General features: G+C 47.3%; 3 long non-coding RNA genes across 4 annotated transcripts; 1 reads left to right on the top strand and 2 right to left on the bottom strand.

Annotated features, from left to right (window-relative positions):
- Positions 1–339: 339 nt before the first annotated feature.
- On the bottom strand, positions 340–6,895 carry LOC311607829. Its single transcript, XR_014782761.1, has 2 exons — positions 6,729–6,895; positions 340–4,658 (listed from the first exon to the last, which is right to left on the bottom strand). It is a non-coding gene; the product is annotated as an uncharacterized lncRNA (long non-coding RNA).
- An 80-nt stretch (positions 6,896–6,975) lies between these two features.
- LOC311607830 lies at positions 6,976–13,170 on the bottom strand. Of its 2 annotated transcripts, XR_014782762.1 has the most exons (5): positions 12,917–13,170; positions 10,819–10,907; positions 9,982–10,469; positions 8,609–8,797; positions 6,976–8,060 (listed from the first exon to the last, which is right to left on the bottom strand). It is a non-coding gene; the product is annotated as an uncharacterized lncRNA (long non-coding RNA). The 2 variants fall into 2 exon arrangements; XR_014782763.1 differs by lacking the exon at positions 12,917–13,170 and having other exon boundaries at positions 10,819–12,263.
- LOC311607831 lies at positions 12,375–17,176 on the top strand. The gene is made up of 3 exons (XR_014782764.1): positions 12,375–12,633; positions 16,748–16,858; positions 17,038–17,176. It is a non-coding gene; the product is annotated as an uncharacterized lncRNA (long non-coding RNA).
- The last annotated feature ends 1,201 nt before the right edge of the window (positions 17,177–18,377 follow it).

Below are 18,377 nucleotides of genomic sequence, written 5' to 3' on the forward strand. Positions count from 1 at the left end.
AGCAAATCTTCCCACTTCAATCTAAGCCAAAAAAAATCCTCACAGGTGTGCCCTTCATTTTTAAGTTTTAGTTAATTCCAGATGTAGTCAAGTTGACAACCAAGAACAGCTATCACATCTATATACCCTGGCTCATATTTTACAGCTTTGCGCAAGCCAGAGTCATCTGGGAAGAAGAGGGGACCTTAATTGAGGATTGCCTCCAGCCCATTGTCTATAGGAAAGTCTCTGGGGAATTTCCCTGGTCAATGATTGATGGGGAGTGCCCAGCCCACTGTGGATGATGCCACCCCTGGGCAGATGGTCCTGAGAGGATAAGAAAGAGAGCAGAACAAGGCACAAGGAGAAAACCAGGAAGCGGTGTTCTTCCGTGGCCTGTGTTTTAGTTCGTGCCTCAGCTTCATCAGTGATGGAATGTGGTCCGAACGCAGAAGCCAAGTAAACCTTTCCTCTCCCGGTTGTTTTTACTCATTACAATAATCGCAAACAAGGACAATGTGGGCCAATGATCACTAATCCCCAAATAAAATGTTAACAGCATAGTAATGCATTTTCACATGGCTAAAGACACGTTAGCAAATGATACATCTGAAACAAGTTTTTGTCGGGGTGTGGTAGAGTTAATGCTGAGATATTAAAACCTCTATCAAATTGCAATGGAAAAAGCAAAAATGAAGAAAGGGGGAGGGAAGAGAGAAGCGTACAGAAGAGCAATTCTGAACAGCTGACGACTCTGTGACAGGCGCTCGATGACAACAAAGGAAGGAAAGAAGGGAGGAAATAAATAAATTAAGAAAGAAAGCAAACAGGTAAGTGCTTCTTAAGACTAAGACTAAAAAAAATCGTGACCCTCGCCTGACTGACAAGCCAAGGAAAGTGGCGATGTCATTTGCTGCTGGTGGCACACGAGCAACAGAGACCCCTTTCAGAAAGCATGACAGCTACGCATTTTACATTTTAATGCAGGCATGTCTTAACATACATCCTGGGAACTGTCACAAAGATGTCACAGTAACAGCAGATAAAGGCACATTGTTCCCAGTGAGCACCCTGCAGCAGGAAGCTACCTGATCAACCACTGCCATATAGCCTCTAAAGAGAGTGATGACGTCCCCTGGATGGGGAGCCCTGGTGGCACTCAGAGGAAGGATAGCAGGCTACCAAGAAGAGACTTGATACCCTATGAGCAAATTCAGGGGGAGGAGGTCCCCCTCAGTCACAGTCATAGGGGAGGGGAGTAGGGGAAAAGTGGGAGGGAGGGAGGAATAAGAGGATATAAGGGATGGGATAACAATTGAGATGTAATATGAATAAATTAATAAAATTTTTTTAAAAAGAGAGAGAGAGTGATGAATTGAGAGAGAAGCCAGGGTGGACAAAGATTTCTTCCAGGTACAGCTGGGTACAGGCGCTATAAAACAGTGAGCAGAAAAGAAATTGAAAAGGGGTATCCAAGATGTCTGTGATGTGAGTTATCCTGGGACCAAACGAGGAAAGAGAGAGGAGGAAAGACTACATGAACATCTGTGTCTTTGATTGACATGTCTACGTAGGTGTGTGTGCAAATTAAAATGAAAGTAACTCAGGCAGCCACGGTCAAGGTCTGTGTCTCTCATCTTCAACTCTTGGCCCTGCCGGGCACAGAAGCCCCACACTGCATAGCTCCGTCTGGCCATTTCTTACCTCTCTCCTCCCAGCTCCTGGACCCTGGAGCTGTTCTTTGAACCTCTCTGTTACTTCCCTAACGGCAGCCGTTCCTTCCCGAAGAGAGATCTTTCCACCGGATGCGAAACACGATTTGACGTTTCCTTGTCTCCTCCTCCCTCTGTGTGCCTTGGCTGTCCTCTTTGCTTTGGAGAGGGTGTGGTTTATCACAGCTGCACCCCACCGCCATATGCATGGAGGGCAAGGGTCCCTGGCAACGCCAGGCGCTCATCAGTGGTGTCTTCCTCCTCGCTTCCGGAACTAGGACCACGGCCAGGTGCTCATCCTGACAGCCCTGAGGCACTGACCCCCCACCCCCACCCCTAATGAAAACCCTCCTTCTCACCTCACCCCTACCAGCCAGAATGCCTGCGTCGGGCCTGCATTGGACCCTTTCACCTGCTTTCTCTCCTCACCGGCAGTGTTCACCTCCCATGGTGCACCAGGGCAAAAGGCCGTGTTTTGCCTGGCCCCAGATCATAGCTCCGTCCTGACGGCCTGCACCAGGAGTCCGGTTCTGGAGTGGTCCACCCTTCCACTCTGCCTGGGATGTGGAGGCCAGGCTCCCCAGGTGGAGGAAGCGCTCGCCAGCCATTTCTTCCCTGTTTCTCCTGATCTAAGGAACGCATCTTTAAACTCTTAGACACACACACACACACACACACACACACACACACACACACACACACCGTCTTGCCTTCTAGAGCCTTTGAATTTGGGCCAGAGTTAATGCACTTAGGGCCAGCCTGGTCACTTCCAGGGTAGTAAGGAGGGGTCCAGAAGAAAACCCTCTAAGACTGATGAAGGGTCCAGGCCTCTGAGAACCTTGGGAAGACCCAGAACCCAAACCAAAACACAGCATTAGGAGAGAAGGTGCCGGAGTCACCAGACCCCACTCCTCACCAAGCCTATTCACCCCAGCTCTAGGTCGGCTTGTGGCGCTGTAAAAAGTGGAATAACAAGTCTAATAAGCGGGCCATAGCTGAGCTTGTGGGGACAGAAAAGGCTGTGATCCCTGTCTGGAGTTTCCAGGGGAAGCACCAGGCTGTCCCAGGGACTCCTTGGGGACTCGGGGTAAAGGGGAGGGCTATGGGTTAGGAATCAAGAGAGGCAGGTTCCGCCCCTGGCTTTGCTCCTGGTTTTCCCTGATTGTGCCAAGCTCCTTCTAGCTGCCGTGTGTCTCCTGTATGAGGGTGTGCGCTGGGGAAAGTGGGTCCCCCATGCTTGGAGAACCTTCCAGCTCTGGCGTCTACTCCTCAAGCAAGCATCAAGAAGAGCCACGGATGACAAACGAGAAATCTGTGAGACAGTCTGGTTCGCTCCACAGAGGCGCAGCTCTCCTGACTGAAGAGAAGCTGCCTGCGTGCGGTTGTTGTTAACTTGGTACAATCTAGAGTCACTTGGAAAGAGGGAACCTCAAATGAAGAATTACGGGCTGATGTGGGAAGGCCCACACCACTGTGGGTGGCATCAATCCCTAAGCTAGCAAGCCTGGGCAGTATGAGAAAGCCGGCTGAGCATGGGCCACAGAGCAAGTCAGTAAACAGGATTCCTCTTTGGTTTCTGCTTCAGGTCCTGCCCTGACTTCACTTAGTGTTGGACTGTGACCAAACGTAATTTGGAAACGTAAGCCAAATAAAACTTTTCCTCCCCAAGTTGCTTCTAGAGAATGAGTCTGTTAACACTGCCCTTTGAGTTTGAGAGCGCTACACCCTTAGCCCTCTTGAAGGGAGAAGAGAGCCTGCAGTATGTGGAATCACCAGCAGGGGGCGGCAGAGGCCAGGCCAGGAGGCCAGAGCTCACTGAGGTTCTGTTGGTCCACACAAAGAGTGTGGTGCTCAGTTGGGGTTTCTAGATCTGGAGTGCTCTGTTTATCCACTTAGGGATGCTCGATTGGAGATGCTGAACTTGGATGCACAGTCCAGACCTAGGACACCGCGCACAGGTACATGGATGCTACCGCAAGATGCTTGTGGTGAAGACATATAGTAGGCAACGTTGCACTACGCGTTCACACGGGTGTTCCTACACCCCCTGTAGGGACACCTGTGTGAACCCACTGGAGCCCAAATACTGACCCGTTTGTTGAATGGATAAATGAACTAAACGAGCTCAGTAATCAGTACAGTTTGGTGTGATCGCGTTCAGGCCCAGGATATCTGCAGATGCCTCTCTTACCTTGGTGGACAAACCCTCGCTGTCCAGTGCCAGGACCTCGTCCCTAAACTGAGGCCTTTCCTGGCGCTAGTGCCCCTGCCTCTTAGATACCTGCTGATCCTCCTGTTTCTGGGGAAGGAATAGGAGTGAGCCAAGACTCCATGGGAGCAGAACCGTAGGTGTGGCTCACAGAAGCCGAGAAACTGCCTGCTTCCCCACACCCTTCAGATGGAGCTCATTTCTCAAGTGGGCTCTCAGGAGGATAGCACTTTGCTCCAAGGGGTCCGTCATCTAATGGTCTCCACTGGTTTTGTTGTTGTTGTTGTTGTTGTTGTTGTTGTTGTTTTGTTTGTTTGTCTGTTTGGTTTTTGTACTGGAATTTTTCTAGGAAATGCCAGAACATGTGTCCACCAGACACACCCATGGGCAGGCATCTGGACAGTCCTTGCAGTCTTTCCTTTGTCCCTTTGTATGGGGGGAAGCAGGGCCACAATGGTGACCCAAAGCAGGATGTCGGCGGTAGGGAGGAGCTGGCAGCTCAGTCCTGTCAGAGGAGGGGAGGATGGGGAAAGGAAGTAGCTCCTGGGTATCCCGGCGCCTTCCCTAGCCCTTCCTTTCTTTCTGTCGGGAGCTTCTGGGAGGCGAGTGAGTCACAGGCCACACATGTGATACTTTATCCCGAGGGAGAGCGGAAATAGTTCATAGCAAGATTCAGGGACAGGTGGTGCTCCAGCTCCTCCTCACGGGAGAATGTTGCGCTTGCTTCCTGGAAGCCGGAGTCCCGTGCACAGCCATACCTAGGAAGGAACAGAGCGTCCAAGCTGAGCAGAGCTCTGACCGGGTACATCTACAGCTGGCCAGTGCAGGGAGTCAGGGCACATGCTGGTGCAGCTGCCTCCAGCACCTTCCCAGCATCCCCCCCCCAGCAGCTCCTCAACCCTCCCAGAAACTCCTTAGCACCCCGCACCCCCACCCCCAGGAGCTCCCCAGCACCCTCCATCAGCTCCCAGCACCCTCAGCAGCTCTCCCGCCCTGGCTTTGGATCTCTTCCCTTCCCTCTCTTTGCGACTTCCTTCTCAGTGCTACCTCACGCTTCCTGCCTGTGATGCCCCCACCTGGATGGTTCTTACGCATCGCTCAGCTATTGTCCCAAGATGGTACCCATCTTTCTCATTCTCTCTGTGGATCTAGTCTCCCCCCAGGAACTCTTAGAGTGCCCTCAAGATTTTCAGAAGACAGAGGACGGCAGAGACATTCTCATCACAGTGATAAAAATTCAAAGTTATATTTGCCACAGCATGCATTATATGTGATTCAACTCTGGTTTAAAATATTCTGGATGTGGTGATGAAAATGTAAGGTTATGACGATCCATTCAGATTAACAAAAGCTAATTTAAGCTAAGTCTGTCCAGCTGCTTATGTCTGTGCTAATTGCTCAACACCAAGCTGCTAGAAAATTTAGATAAGTAACAACATATGTTTGATGAATAAAGTATACTTAATAATCAAGGTCTATAAACTCCTAAGATCCGATGAGGTTCACACAGTAATATTTATCTATCTTCTTTGTCTGTCTTTTAAGCCTTAGCTGTTTGGAAAAACTAAACCACATCAGCCCCTCCCCCCCCCGGCCCCCCCCCCCAGCACGAAAACCCTGTAATATTCTATAATAGCGAGTCTGGTCCCCAAGAAAGTTCTTTTCCCAGGGTTGGGCATTTAGACAACAGCCCCTATTCCCTCTGGGGCTTAAAGAAAGTTCCTGCTTGCTAAAATGGGAGTCATTCTCCTTACATCTGGAGGGAGGAACTTGTGGGCCTTCCAGTAACATGACTGTGGTGCCTGTTAACCTGTCAGGGTCAGTGCCTCTGGCCACCGGGCTCCCTCGGGCCCTGTTCACAAGGCCCCTTTCTCTTGGACAGCATTGGCAGTTTAGAACAACCTTTTTCCCTTTTCACTCACAGAATGGCTATTTTGGTTTCTTCACTGTGCCCATTTTCAGGATCAGTAAAATTTTCAGTGTCCCTGTGGCCTGTATCTATCATTAAAGTTTTGTTTTGATACTGAAAAAGCTTCAATTTGAAGATTGTTATTTTTAAGGCTCAAACTAAACAGGGAATAAACTGCAAAATCCTAACCTTATATAAGCTACTAACTAACTTGCCTCTGCCTCCTGAGTGCTGGGATTAAAGGCCTGCACCCCCACGCCCAGATGTATGTGTGTCTTACAGTTTACCTTGTTACCAGACTCAGAAAAGAGCTACAAAACAGGTTTCAAAGTAACTTTTACTATGCCTTCACTACCTGTGTCTGGTGGTAAATAATTGGATAGGAAAAAAAAAAGATGTAAAGTTTAGAAGTTTATGTAAGGTCTGAAGATGCGGGAGCTTACGCTGTGAGGAGCTAAGAAAGTGTTCTAGGCTCTAAGAAGGTGTCTTAAGGTTTTTAAATGCAAGTTAGGAAGGTTGGAAGATGTGAAAGATTAAATGGTGATAAGAATGTGACTTAAGATATATAAAAGGTTGCCGGGCAGTGGTGGCGCACACCTTTAATCCCAGCACTTGAGAGGCAGAGACAGGTGGATCACTGTGAGTTCGAGGCCAGCCTGGTCTACAAAGTGAGTCCAGGACAGCCAAGGCTACACAGAGAAACTCTGGAGAGCCACAGATAGCAGCGCCCCCTGCTGCTTCCCCGGCGCAATGCGCCCCCTTTTGCGCATGCGCAGTGAGTAATCCTTATGCGCATGCGCAGTGAGCAAGCCCCTTATGCACATGCCTGAAGGCGTGGCATGATTCAAACAAGTCATAGCGTCAGGTGGTGTGATCTGACAAGGCATGGCATGAGGTGGTGTGATCCGAATGCACCAACCAGGAGTGATGACGTGGCAGTTTCTGATAGGACAGGCACACTATAAAGATTCTGTGGGAGCTTTTCCCGGGGTCACTCCAGGATCCTGAATAAAAACTGCTGCAAGAAGAGTTCCCAGTGTTGGTGTCTTTCCTGCTGGACGGGAGCGGCATCGGCAAAACCCTGTCTCAAAAAGCCAAAAAATAAAATAAAATAAAATAAAAGACATATAAAAGGCATTAAAAATGCTTCCGTGTTCTCTCCTCACTATGCCACTGTTGTATCAAGACTTCCAAGGCCAGAGATTTAACATTAATCAGTGGAGTTCAGATAAGCTATTAGCCTAACTCTGCTAAAGCATTCCACCATAGGACCCTCTGTTATCACAGTCACAAGCTCAAGAGTTTGTTCTGCTTTTGTTTGGGGGCGGGGGTTCTTTTGTTTTGTTTTGTTCTGGTTTTGTTTGTTTGTTTGTTTCTCTGTGTAGCCCTGGCTGTCCCAGACTCATTCTGTAAACCAGCCTGGCCTCGAACTCACAGAGATCGACCTGCCTCTGCCTCTGCCTCCCGAGTCCTGGGATTAATGGTGTGTGCCACCACACCCGGCACTTGGTTTGTCTTTTAAGTATAGACTGAAGAGCACTTTCTCATTGTGCTAATTTGCATACATCCAGTGTTCTGATAGAGGGGAGAAGCTTCTCTTCCATGGTTTTCAGTTAAGGGACCTTTTGCCCCTTCTGCTCCATGGAAGGCTTTTGTCTTCCCCGAGCTCACCTTTAAGGAGTGTTCATGCTTTTAACCCAAAACCACCTCCCAAGCGTCTACTATGACGCAAAGGTGTGAGTCTATTGTCTTCCCTGCTGTGTGAGTTCCAGTACAGATTACAATGGCGATGCTAACATGTCTGAAACATATCTTTTTATGAATGTAAAATATCAATTGTAAGCTTCAGAAAGTTGACCTGACTCCACCTCCCATGGGTCAAATGCATCCAGATAAGTACCCTGTCAATCAACAGCCTAAGGATACCCCCGTAATACCTCTTCCAGAGGATGGAATCCCTCCCCCTTTCCCTGGTTTCAGGACTCCCCTTCCCCAACTACCAGGACCATAGGCCTAAAAGTTTTCAAATGTACACCTAAGGAAAAAAAATATTTCTCCCTAAACTTCCCAACTTTATCTTCTGCCCCTAATGTATATGTATCTATTCCAATATCCTGCAAGGTCCAGGTGCTTCTTCAAAATCTGCATCCAGGACAGCTCCAAATCAGCTAGCCACAGATGGTCTAGCCTCACAAACTGCTCCAACTGCTGCCTTCACGTCCCTGGCCCCAGATGGTTGGTCCTGCAGAACCTGGAAAGCAAGTAACACAGCCTGCTTTTCCCAAACTTGGCCTCAATTCCAGCTTTTTGCCGTCCCCCCTCCCCCCCCTCCCGCCAATAACAATGTCCCAATGTCAGCAGGAAGTAGTCATAGACAATTATTTCACCTCTTATTCATTTAGTATCAACAAAAGTCTGGGATGTTGGGTTTTAAACTAAGGACCCTAACCCTAACCCTGTTAATATACAGGCAGCTCCACCGGCCTGCTCCCAAGAACCTAGCAACTGCTTATGACATCACCTGCTGCCGCCAGGTACCTAAGGTGTGTGCTGATGATAAGAGGACCCACCTGCCACGCCAGCTTCCTTCTCTCTGCACGCTCCCCACCCCCACGCCAATCTCCACACTCTCTGTCTCCCTGTCTGCATGGCCATTTCCCTGGCCTCATTCTCTGAAACCAGTGAATCCACCAAGAGCTGCCCCCAGCAAGCCTGCTTCTATATACTTTTAATTCAGCTTGAATTGGTTCATTTCGTCAGCAGAAAAAACCCATTACACAGTCCCAACGAGTCACTTGCCTCTGTTTTCACTTTCTCTCTGGCGGAGCTTGATAGCGTCTCCATTTGAGAAATGGTATGGCTGTTCTCTTTCCTGTTCTTAAAATTCCTCTAGTTTAAACTGGAACATGCCTATAATCCCAGGAAAAACTGAAGCAGGAGCATTGCTGTGAGTCGGGGGCCAGCCTGGGATACATCCCAATATGTTGTCTTCAAAAAGAAAAAAAAAATCTAAGTTCATGTTTCACTTCTTATCCTAAATATAAGTAAGTATATAAATAAAATCTCCCTGAGTCCTCAACGTTTTTCAGAATGCTGAGTCCCAAAACAACTATTTATAATCATTTTTGCTTTCTTACTCGCCAGCACAGTCCTTGTCGCTCAGAGGCTAGCCAAGCATGCTGCTGGAGCCAGCTGCCCCACAGCTGTGTCCTCTGCCCGCCTTGTCTTGTCTCAGTTGAATGAGCACTAAGGATTTTCCCCCTGGTGCTCTGTGAATTTAGTGCCACCGTATCTATCATTGGCTGTGTTGGAACCCTGATCATGGGGTGTGCAAGGAAGCGACTAAGAAAATAAAGTTCCTTTGTGCTAAAATAAAGTCCTTATGATTTCAAAGGGAGATGTGGCGGCCTCTGTGCTTCAGCTTTAATACATCAAGTGAAAGAAAGTCTAGTGTGGTGCCTGGCAAGGCAGGATTCTAAAGTCCTGACGCCACTGCTGTGAAGGCACACAGAACTGTTGCAATTCCTGCTGACAACACAGCTGTGTGTGCTACCGATGGCCCTGTGGCTGCCCCAAGGGAATAAGGGCACCTTCATTCACACTCCTTGGGCTAGAACCAAGTAGAAACACAAGACAAGTGGACAAACTATGTGCATGTGCATGTGCGTGTACATGTGCATGTGCGTGTACATGTACGTGTGCGTGTGTGATCTATGTCTGTCTTGTGTGCATATATAGTGTGTGTGTATGAGAGAGAAAGAGAGAGAGAGAGAGAGAGAGAGAGAGAGAGAGAGAGAGAGAGAGGTGCTTGAGTCTACACAGTCTATACATGTATAGTGTGCGTAGTAAATCTGTGTATGTTATGTGTCTGTGTTTGGTCCTACAACTACAACTGGTCTTCATACCCTGACAGCCCTTCCACAGGCAGCTTCAACCAAGCAGAAAATACATATTCATGAGACATAAAGGACAGAGGGGAACATGAGGATAGCCTGACCTAAGAAGAAGGGCTAGAGGCCTGACCTGACAGAGAATCAGGAGCCACACCCATCCTGAACAGGGCCAGAGCCCCTTGTCCCTTTGCTTACAGGGGAAGCTGAGCCTGGCTATAACCCCAAAACAACCAGCTCTGGGCTCTCAGGTCCAGGTATGAGGAAAGTAAGAGAACAGACCTTGTGCTGGGCAATTAGCTTCTTATCTCCACAGCTGACAATTTCAGCCTGAAGCTCTGGGTCCCGGGGCTTCTCCAGGAAGACCACCAGAGTCTGAGGCCTCCTGCACCTCCTCAAAAGCCAGCTGCTGCTTCACGGTTCTATTGGGATCGGTAGCTTCGCTCCTCATTGGTTTCTAGGTGAGTACACACACAAGGGCACTAAGACTACGGCTACCTGGCCCCTAACAAAGACTCCCATGGTTCTCAGTGTCCTAAGCCATGCCTGTGATTGTCAATTGCGTGTACTTTGGCCAGCTGTGACATCCAGGTGTTCAGTCAGACACTGGCCCAGATGTTGTTGAGCCGGCATGTTTTAGGTAAAATGAACACTTTGATCAGCGAGCAGATGACCCTCTGCTATGTGGGTGGCCCCCGTCCGCCCAGATGGAGGCCTTGAGAGAGCTCCAGAAGAACTGCTTGAGTCTTCTCTTTTGCACAGACTGCAATCTGGGGAGCATAAGAGGGAACAGGCTGAACCTCCTGATGAGCTGGCCCAGCGGAGCGTCTGCACTTCCCAGTGTAGCTCAGGGAGTGAGCAAGGGCTCCAAGGTTGGCCGGTGGCCATGGACCAGAAAGACAGTGAAGGAAGGGAATTTGAAATTGCAGCTCTGCCCTAGTCTAGAATAAGGGACAAGGGGGCCCAGGGCGAGTGGAAGGCACCATGCCCTGACCTCTGGCCGCTTGCTCGCCTACCCTGGCAGCACAGCATAGCCCTCTGACCACCCCTCCCCCAGATGCTCACAGCATGAGATACCATCATCCCTGATCCATGAGAATCTCAGAAAAAGAAACAAACCTTCCATCTGGCATCACCTGAGTAAGGACTGTGACAATGGCTGTTCAGGTCAGTACTGAGATGTGGCTGTGACTTCAGCCACCTTGAACCTGGAAGGACAGATGAATGTCTATGGGGACACAGAGAGAGCGGCCATGTAGGAAAGGTGGGAGACAGGAGGAAAGACAGGGACAGACACAGAAAGAGAAAAAGAGAGGGGGAGGGGAGGGAAGGAAGGAGGGAGGGGGAAGGGAGGGGATGAAGAAGAAGGAGAAGGAGTGAGGCAGAGAGCAAGACAGAGATAGAGACAGGAGGGAAATAGACAGAGACAGAGATAAAGAAAGAGACAAGCATGTCAAGACCAAGGAACGTAAGGTAACAGAGGCTAAGTGTGACCAGGAAGAAGTGGCAGCAACAGAGCGTGACAGGAGTGCAGACAGGGTGCTCCTGTATGTAGGTGAGGACAGCAGCACTGAGAGCGCAGGAGACCTGCTGGCCAGCCCCAGCCCCAAGGCCAAGCACCAATGTGTCTCATGTACGAGAGATAAACATGTCTTTGTGTTGATCCAAGGTGTGGGATGGGGAACAGATTAGTGAGAGAGCAGGATGTTTATCCCCTTAGAAGTCAAGCCACTTCGTGGGGAAGCTTGGATGTTGCCAGCTAAAAACATCCTAGTAGAGACTCTGAGAGGAGATATATATATATATGAGCCCAAAACAAGAGACGAGAGAGACAGACAGACAGACAGACAGACAGACAGACAGAGACACACAGAGACAGAAACACACAGAGAGACACAGAGAGACAGAGAGACAGAGAAACAGAGAGAGATTGAGAGACACAGAGAGAGAGACAGAGACACACAGACAGAAACAGAGAGAGAGAGAGAGAGAGAGAGAGAGAGAGAGAGAAACAGAGAGAGACAGAGAGACAGAGACAGAGACAGAGAGGAGACTTGGGATTGTTTTGGCTTTTCACCAAGACTTCAAGAGAGACACTCCTAGAGAGAACTGCTCCAGGGAAAGCTTCAAGGCTTTGGACTCCAGCTGAGGCTTTAGGTTCCAGTTGCTCCAGGTTCCAGCAGCAACCTTGGTTGAAGCTGGTTTGCTGAGGTCCTGCCGACTACGCCAGGAGAATCGTTCCTCGGAACTAATATCCTTAAGGTTTCATTATTGTGTTCTTTAATCCCTTTTCCTATTGTTTGCGTTAGTCGGGTTGAAAGGGAGGTAGACTCATTTTAATAAGTTCATAATAAAATATAGCTGTTAAGAAAAATGAGCCTACAGTCTCATAAGGCCGAGGATAAAGTGGAAGAAAGAGCAGTCTCAGGGCCTGTGAGATAGCCTGAGCTCCTTGGCCATCACACCCACGGAGGTGGGGCACATGGTCCCATCCAGTGTCAACAAGCTACTGCTCCCCCCTAGCCCCCCATGACAAGGAAGTGCCTAGCATGCTGTTTCCCTGCTAGAAGGATTAGCAGTGAGTTGAAGGATCTCTCCCTCCCTCCCTCCCTCCTTCCCTCCTCCCCTCTCTCTTCTTCTGCCTCTACATTCATCATAGTCTTTCTATGGATCTCTGTCTCTATCACACGAAAGTCAGCTGTTATAAATCCAACATTGAATGCCGCCCAAAACTCTCACCCAAGGCAATGGGCGGTAGGAGTGAGCCTCTCGGAGAAGATACTTGACCATGACTAGTGTCCTTACCAAAAAAGGACACAAAGAACTTCGAGTTCCTTTCCCTCATCTGAGGACCCAGCAAGAAGGTGCCACAGGTCCTGCCTGCACTGGCTGCTGACCCCAGGCTCTCAGAATCCACAGGCTCGAGGAGTAAAGGTACCCAGATTGTGACATTCTGTCCCAGCTGCCTAGGCAAGCTAAGACAGAGCCCACAGAGCGGAATGTAACTGCTCTTCCAGTGTCCTGCACAGAGCGGCCCCACCCTGGGAACTGGACAGGGATGAGGCCACTCCTGGCTGAGCGAACTCCTATTTTACCTGAGGATCCCTGACCCTAGATGGTCCCCCACAACTGCCCTGTGACCATGGCCCAACATCTATCTGGTCACAGGTTTTCCCATGTACTCCCCAGGGCACTTGAAAGAACATGAAGCACTCACCAGTTTGTCCGAGCCTCAAGGCTTGGCAATCCCCTCATTTCTTGGGAACAGTTTATCCGCTGCCGCCAGCAAACTCGGCAAGTCCTAACAGAACTACCTCAGACCTCCCGGAGACTGGAGATTTAGCAAGGTCTTTGACATAATGGAAATAAATTCATTCACGGAAACAAAGGAGATGGAAAGAATTCAAACTGTTCTCCACCAGGAGTGTGCAAATCAAAACTCCATCAAGAATGTGTCTAACCCCAGTTAGGAAATAATGCTGGCAGGGACAGAGATGGAAAGGAACCCTTATGTGCCGTTTGTGGGAACCTATGGAAATTAGTGTAGTGGTTCCAAATAACAATTTAAAACACAACGCCTAACTAACCCAGCTGTTCCACTCCTGGATACACACCGAGGTTACCCCTGTTTATCATGGCACTCTTGACAATAGCCTAGAAATGGATCCAGCCCAGGTATCCATCAAAGTATAGATGGATTTAAAAATGTGTGTGTGTGTGTGTGTGTGTGTGTGTGTGTGTGTGTGTGTGTGTTAGATACACACATTGAGTTATAGTCGACCTTAAAGCGAAAGGGAACTGTGTCCTATGCAGGAAAATGGGTGGACCCAGAGCTCCCCATGTCAAGGGATCTAAGCCAGTTCAGAAAGACAAATATCAGGCTTTCCCTTTTGTGTAGCACGTGGAGCAGGGAGGGGTGGGGGGCGCTGGACATGGAAGCAGAATGCTTGTTGGGGAAGAGGGAACCAAAAACAGCAATGAGAGGTAAATGTGGCTAAAGAGCATCACATGCAGGTATGAAAGTGTCACACTTAGTCTCATGATTCTGCCTAACTAATACTAAATAATGAAAACTACTGGATGGAAGATTGAGCACATGAATAAAACATGCTGTGGCTGTGTTGGTCACCTCCATGCCCTCCCTCCCCGCCCTCCCAGCAAGGTGCACGTTTGGACTAAAATAAAACACAGCAGTGAAATCAAATTCTGACCCCAGGGGAGTTCTACTTTCCCCACCGCGCTACCTTAGAAATTGTTTTTCTTCATATAATGCTCCAAGAGTTAAAGTGGGACATGCTCATACCTTAACTTTGTGTTTTTGCTTCTTAGTAAGAGATTAGTGCCTAGTAATAAATAACTTCTTGAATATTTAATATGTATGAGAAGCCATTTGGCACTTCCCGTGCCCCATTATTGAATGAGCTCACAAGGTGTGTCATTACAGGAGTAATAATTTTCATTTGTGGGGTTTAATTCTAGCCACAGTCTGCCGGCAGCATCTCAATCCTGCGGCCACAATGAGTCCCCAAGCTCAGAAAATTGTTCCCTGAAGCACACTGGTAAAAAACAGCTAAGCTGACCTTCCTCATTTGCAACCATTGGCCTCTCCACAACCCACGACCAGGTGACTCTGCCTGTCTCCTGAAAACCCTTTGCCTTTCTATTTCTTTTGAACAGTCTAGGGTTCTTTTTTTTTTTTTTTTTTTTAGTTTTTACCCAAATCTGTTGCCTGTCTTTTCCTCTCCTTAATGATCTCTTCTGAAACAGAGGTTTTTAATTTTTGATGAGTCCAAAATCACAGGCAGTGATTCTGCGTCACAGGCAGTGCACGGTCCGGTATCATCTGAGAAGCCTTTGTCAACTCAGAGTCTCCCACGTGGTCTCCCATGCTTTCTTCTGAAAGTTTCATTCTCTTGGGACTTGCTCTTCCATGACATGTTCACAGCTGGTCTCGTGTACAGTGGCAGACATGTGTAAAGTCCCCTTCGTTGGCCTCTTCCATTTCAGCAAGGTTCTCTGGTCTTCAGTCGGCAGTTCTTGACTGACTTCTTCTGATGAGTGTCTTTTCTGGTGCTCTATTCTTTTTTGATGCCATTAGGAGAGGGTCTGTGTTTTTCGGATCATTCACAGATTGTTCCTGATAAGGGGGAATATAACTGGTTTTATGACTTGATGCTTAAGCTTTGCAGTAGTCAGCCTTGACCACCGATTTCGCTGGAGACCAGGTGACAGATTGGTAGTGGATGCTTCCCAAGAGAATTAGCAGGAGGGAGACCAGCCCAGGATGTAGATGGCACCACCTCATGGCCTGGGGGTCCCAGTGGGATAAAAGAGGCATGGAGGAGCCCAGCCAAGCGCCAGCACCCCCTTTTGTCTGCTTCCTGTTCACCATGTTATGAAGTCGACCCCACCATTATGAGACTATGCACGGAAAAAAAAAAAAAAAGAGCCTTCCCCTTTAAGTTGGTTCTATCAAGTATTTTGTCACAATAAGAGAAGTAACTAACTAACACACTCTGGCATCCTGCAACCCTGTCATGCCAGCTCATCAGTTCTGTGTGTGTGTACATGTGTGCATAGGTGTATATCTGTGTGTGCCCATGCATGTGTGTATCCATGTGTCTGTATGTGTGTGTGTTTGAATGTTTGCATGTTTCTATCTGTATGGATATGTCTCTATATCTATATATTTGTGTTTGTGTGTCCTTGTATATGTATGTGTGTGTGTGTGTGTGTGTGTGTGTTTATATGTCTATGTGGCTATGGCTATATGTTTGTTTCTGTGTGTGTGTGTGTGTGTGTGTGTATGACTCTGTATGTGTGTTTGTGTTTATGTGTGTGTATACGACTCCATGTGTATGTGTATGTGTATGTATGTATGTGTCTGTGTGTGCCTGTGTGTTCTTTAGCATTTCCTACATCACTGGTAAGGAACATCAGTTTTTCTCTTGTTTTGCAACGTGGGTTCCTTTTATTGTGTTTCTTGGAACCTCCAGAACATTTTTTAAAAGAAGCGGCCAGAGCCAGCACGCCTGCTTGATTCTTGGATCTTAAGGGAAATGTCTTCAGATTTTTACCAGTTAGTGGCAAACAAGCCTTTAGTGTGTGGCTTCTGGAGGACACTTAGATTCAAATCATAATAGTGTGCCTATTAACTCCACCTTACAATTATTGTTCCATACCTCTGTCGTTTCAAATTGGCTGAAAAGGGCTGGAGTTGTAGCCCAGTCGTAGAGCACTTGCCTAGCACGTGCCAGGTTGTGGGTTCAAAGTACATCCAGACCAGCCAAAAAATAAAAAAAAATAAAATCATCTAGGAGACGAGAGGAATGTGTGCGCACACATGCGTGTATTTGTACGCACGCGTGCATGTGTGTGCGCACGCGTGCATGTGTGTGTGCGTGCATGCTTGCGTGTGTGTGTGTGTGTGTGTGTGTGTGTGTGTGTGTGTGTGTGTTTATGCTGTTTGTCACTGCCATTATGAGGTCAGAATGGCCTTAAACTCGTGCTTTCCTTGCGGATGCAGACATTGCACACCGGGTTGGCCCGCTAACTTCTAGAACCACCCATGTGATGACCATTGTTTATTTCTCCGTGTGGATCCTAGGGACCATCTCATGTTCTTTTCTTAATGACATTTCTTCTGGGAATGAATTGTCTCAATCTTTACCTGGAAATGTCTCCATGTTCTCAGCAGAAGAGTGTGGTGGTTAATATTGTCGAGTTCGGTCATAGATTCTAGAATTACCCAGAAGATTGATGCACCCCCACCCCCCGCACATATTTGTGTAGGATTATCTTGATTTTGTTCATTTACGTGAGAGGCCTCGCCCTCTGTGGGTGGCCCCACCCCCAGCATGGCATCTTCTGCTGTGTAAGTGGTGAGCGGAAGCTGAGACGCACCAAGATGTCGTCACTCTCTACTTCCGGTTGCGGATGTGACGTGACTAGGGGGCTTCAAGTTCCTTGACATGCACACCACCACGGTAGGCTGAACCCTTGAACTATGAAGGAGAGTAAATTATTTATCTCTTGTTGATTTTGGCAGCAACAGAAACGGAAACTAAAGCAGATAGTTTGGCTAGTGGTAAAATTCCACGTTCACAGCCTGTCAGCACTTCGCATGAATACGACATCCCGTCGTCTTCTCGCCTCCACGGTAAGAAGTCAGTGTCACTCTTATTTATCATGTGTCTCTTGCTGCTTCCAATATTTTCTCTCTGACTTTGACTTTCTTCAGTTTGGTTCAGCTGTGTCTACATGTGAACCCACACAAACTGTTTAACTTCCTTTTTATGTGGATTTATGTGTGTGCATGTATGTGCTTGTGTTCCACAGCTCATATGTGGAAGTGAGAACAGCCTTTGGGAGTCTGCTGTCGCCCTCAGTCATATGAGTCCCGGGGATCAAACTTAGGTGGCCACTATCAATGACAAGTGTCTTTATCCACTCACCAGCCCTGATGAACTTTTTCAAATAAATGGCTTTTTTATCAAAATAATAAAGTTTTCAGCTATTATTTTTTCAGACACTTTTCTTCTCTATTTTTCTCCCCTGCTTCTAGAATCCTTGTTATTCACAAGTAGTTCTTGACAGCATCACATAGGTCTCTGAAGTTGTTCTTTGTCCTTCATTCTTTCTTCTTTGCTTTTCAGGCTGAACAGTCTACCACTGTGTCTCCAAATGCAACAACTCTCTCTTCTTCCAACTTCAATTTGTTTTCAAGAATCTTTTTTTTTTAATTCCCATGCCAGCTACTGTACTTCACAATTCTCTGCTTTTTACTTGGTGTTGGTTTTCATTCTTGTCTCTATTCATTGTGACACATAATTGTCATATTTTCCATAACTTTTTTATTTTAATGTTTAGCAACATACTAATTATACATAATAATGGGTTTCATTGTGACATTTCCATTCATACACATAATGTGTTAGGATCTTACTTGCCTCCGGTCACCCTCTTTTATCCTTCCTCAGGTCTCATTAATCCTTTTTCACTTCCAGAATTGACCTTACCTTTTCATGTGCGTGCTTGCTTGCGTGTGTGTGTGTGTGTGTGTGTGTGTGTGTGTGTGTGTGTGCGTGCCTGAGTGTGTATGTGTATGTGTGCATGTGTGTGTGAGAGAGAATGTGTGTGTGCCTGTGTGTATGAGAGAGGGAGTGTGTGTGTGTGTGTGTATGTGTGTGTGTGTGTGTGTCCAATAAGTGTCCAATAAGGAAGTACAGAATGTAGGCAAAAGGACATGAGTCATAAAAAAGGATATATAACTTTTTTTTCTAATTTCAACCTGTCCTAGTTTTTTTTTTCTTTTTCTTTTTCTTTTTTCCTGGTGGATATGAGAATTGAACTTTCTGGGTATTGGAGTAACAAGAACAATTTTGCATTCCAAAAGAATCCATCCTGTGTTATTCCTTTGAGACACTGAATGTGAAAACCAAGCCTGCTTTTTAATTCCGCTGGCTTTAAGTACAAGAGGAATTAGACATGACTAGTCAGTGAATATACTGACACACTTAAAACAAAGTGGTTCTTTTTTTTCTAATTTGTTTGGGAGAGAGAGGTTTCGTAACACTTATTCTTCTGTTTAAAACTATATCAGATCATTTTATTATACTGCTCCTTAATGTGTAAACATTATTACTAAACATAAAGGATGAATTTTAAAATCTTTAAGG

The sequence above is a fragment of the Acomys minous genome (genome assembly GCF_964271855.1).
Source record: "Acomys minous genome assembly, chromosome: 10".
Classification (NCBI taxonomy): Eukaryota; Metazoa; Chordata; class Mammalia; order Rodentia; family Muridae; genus Acomys; species Acomys minous.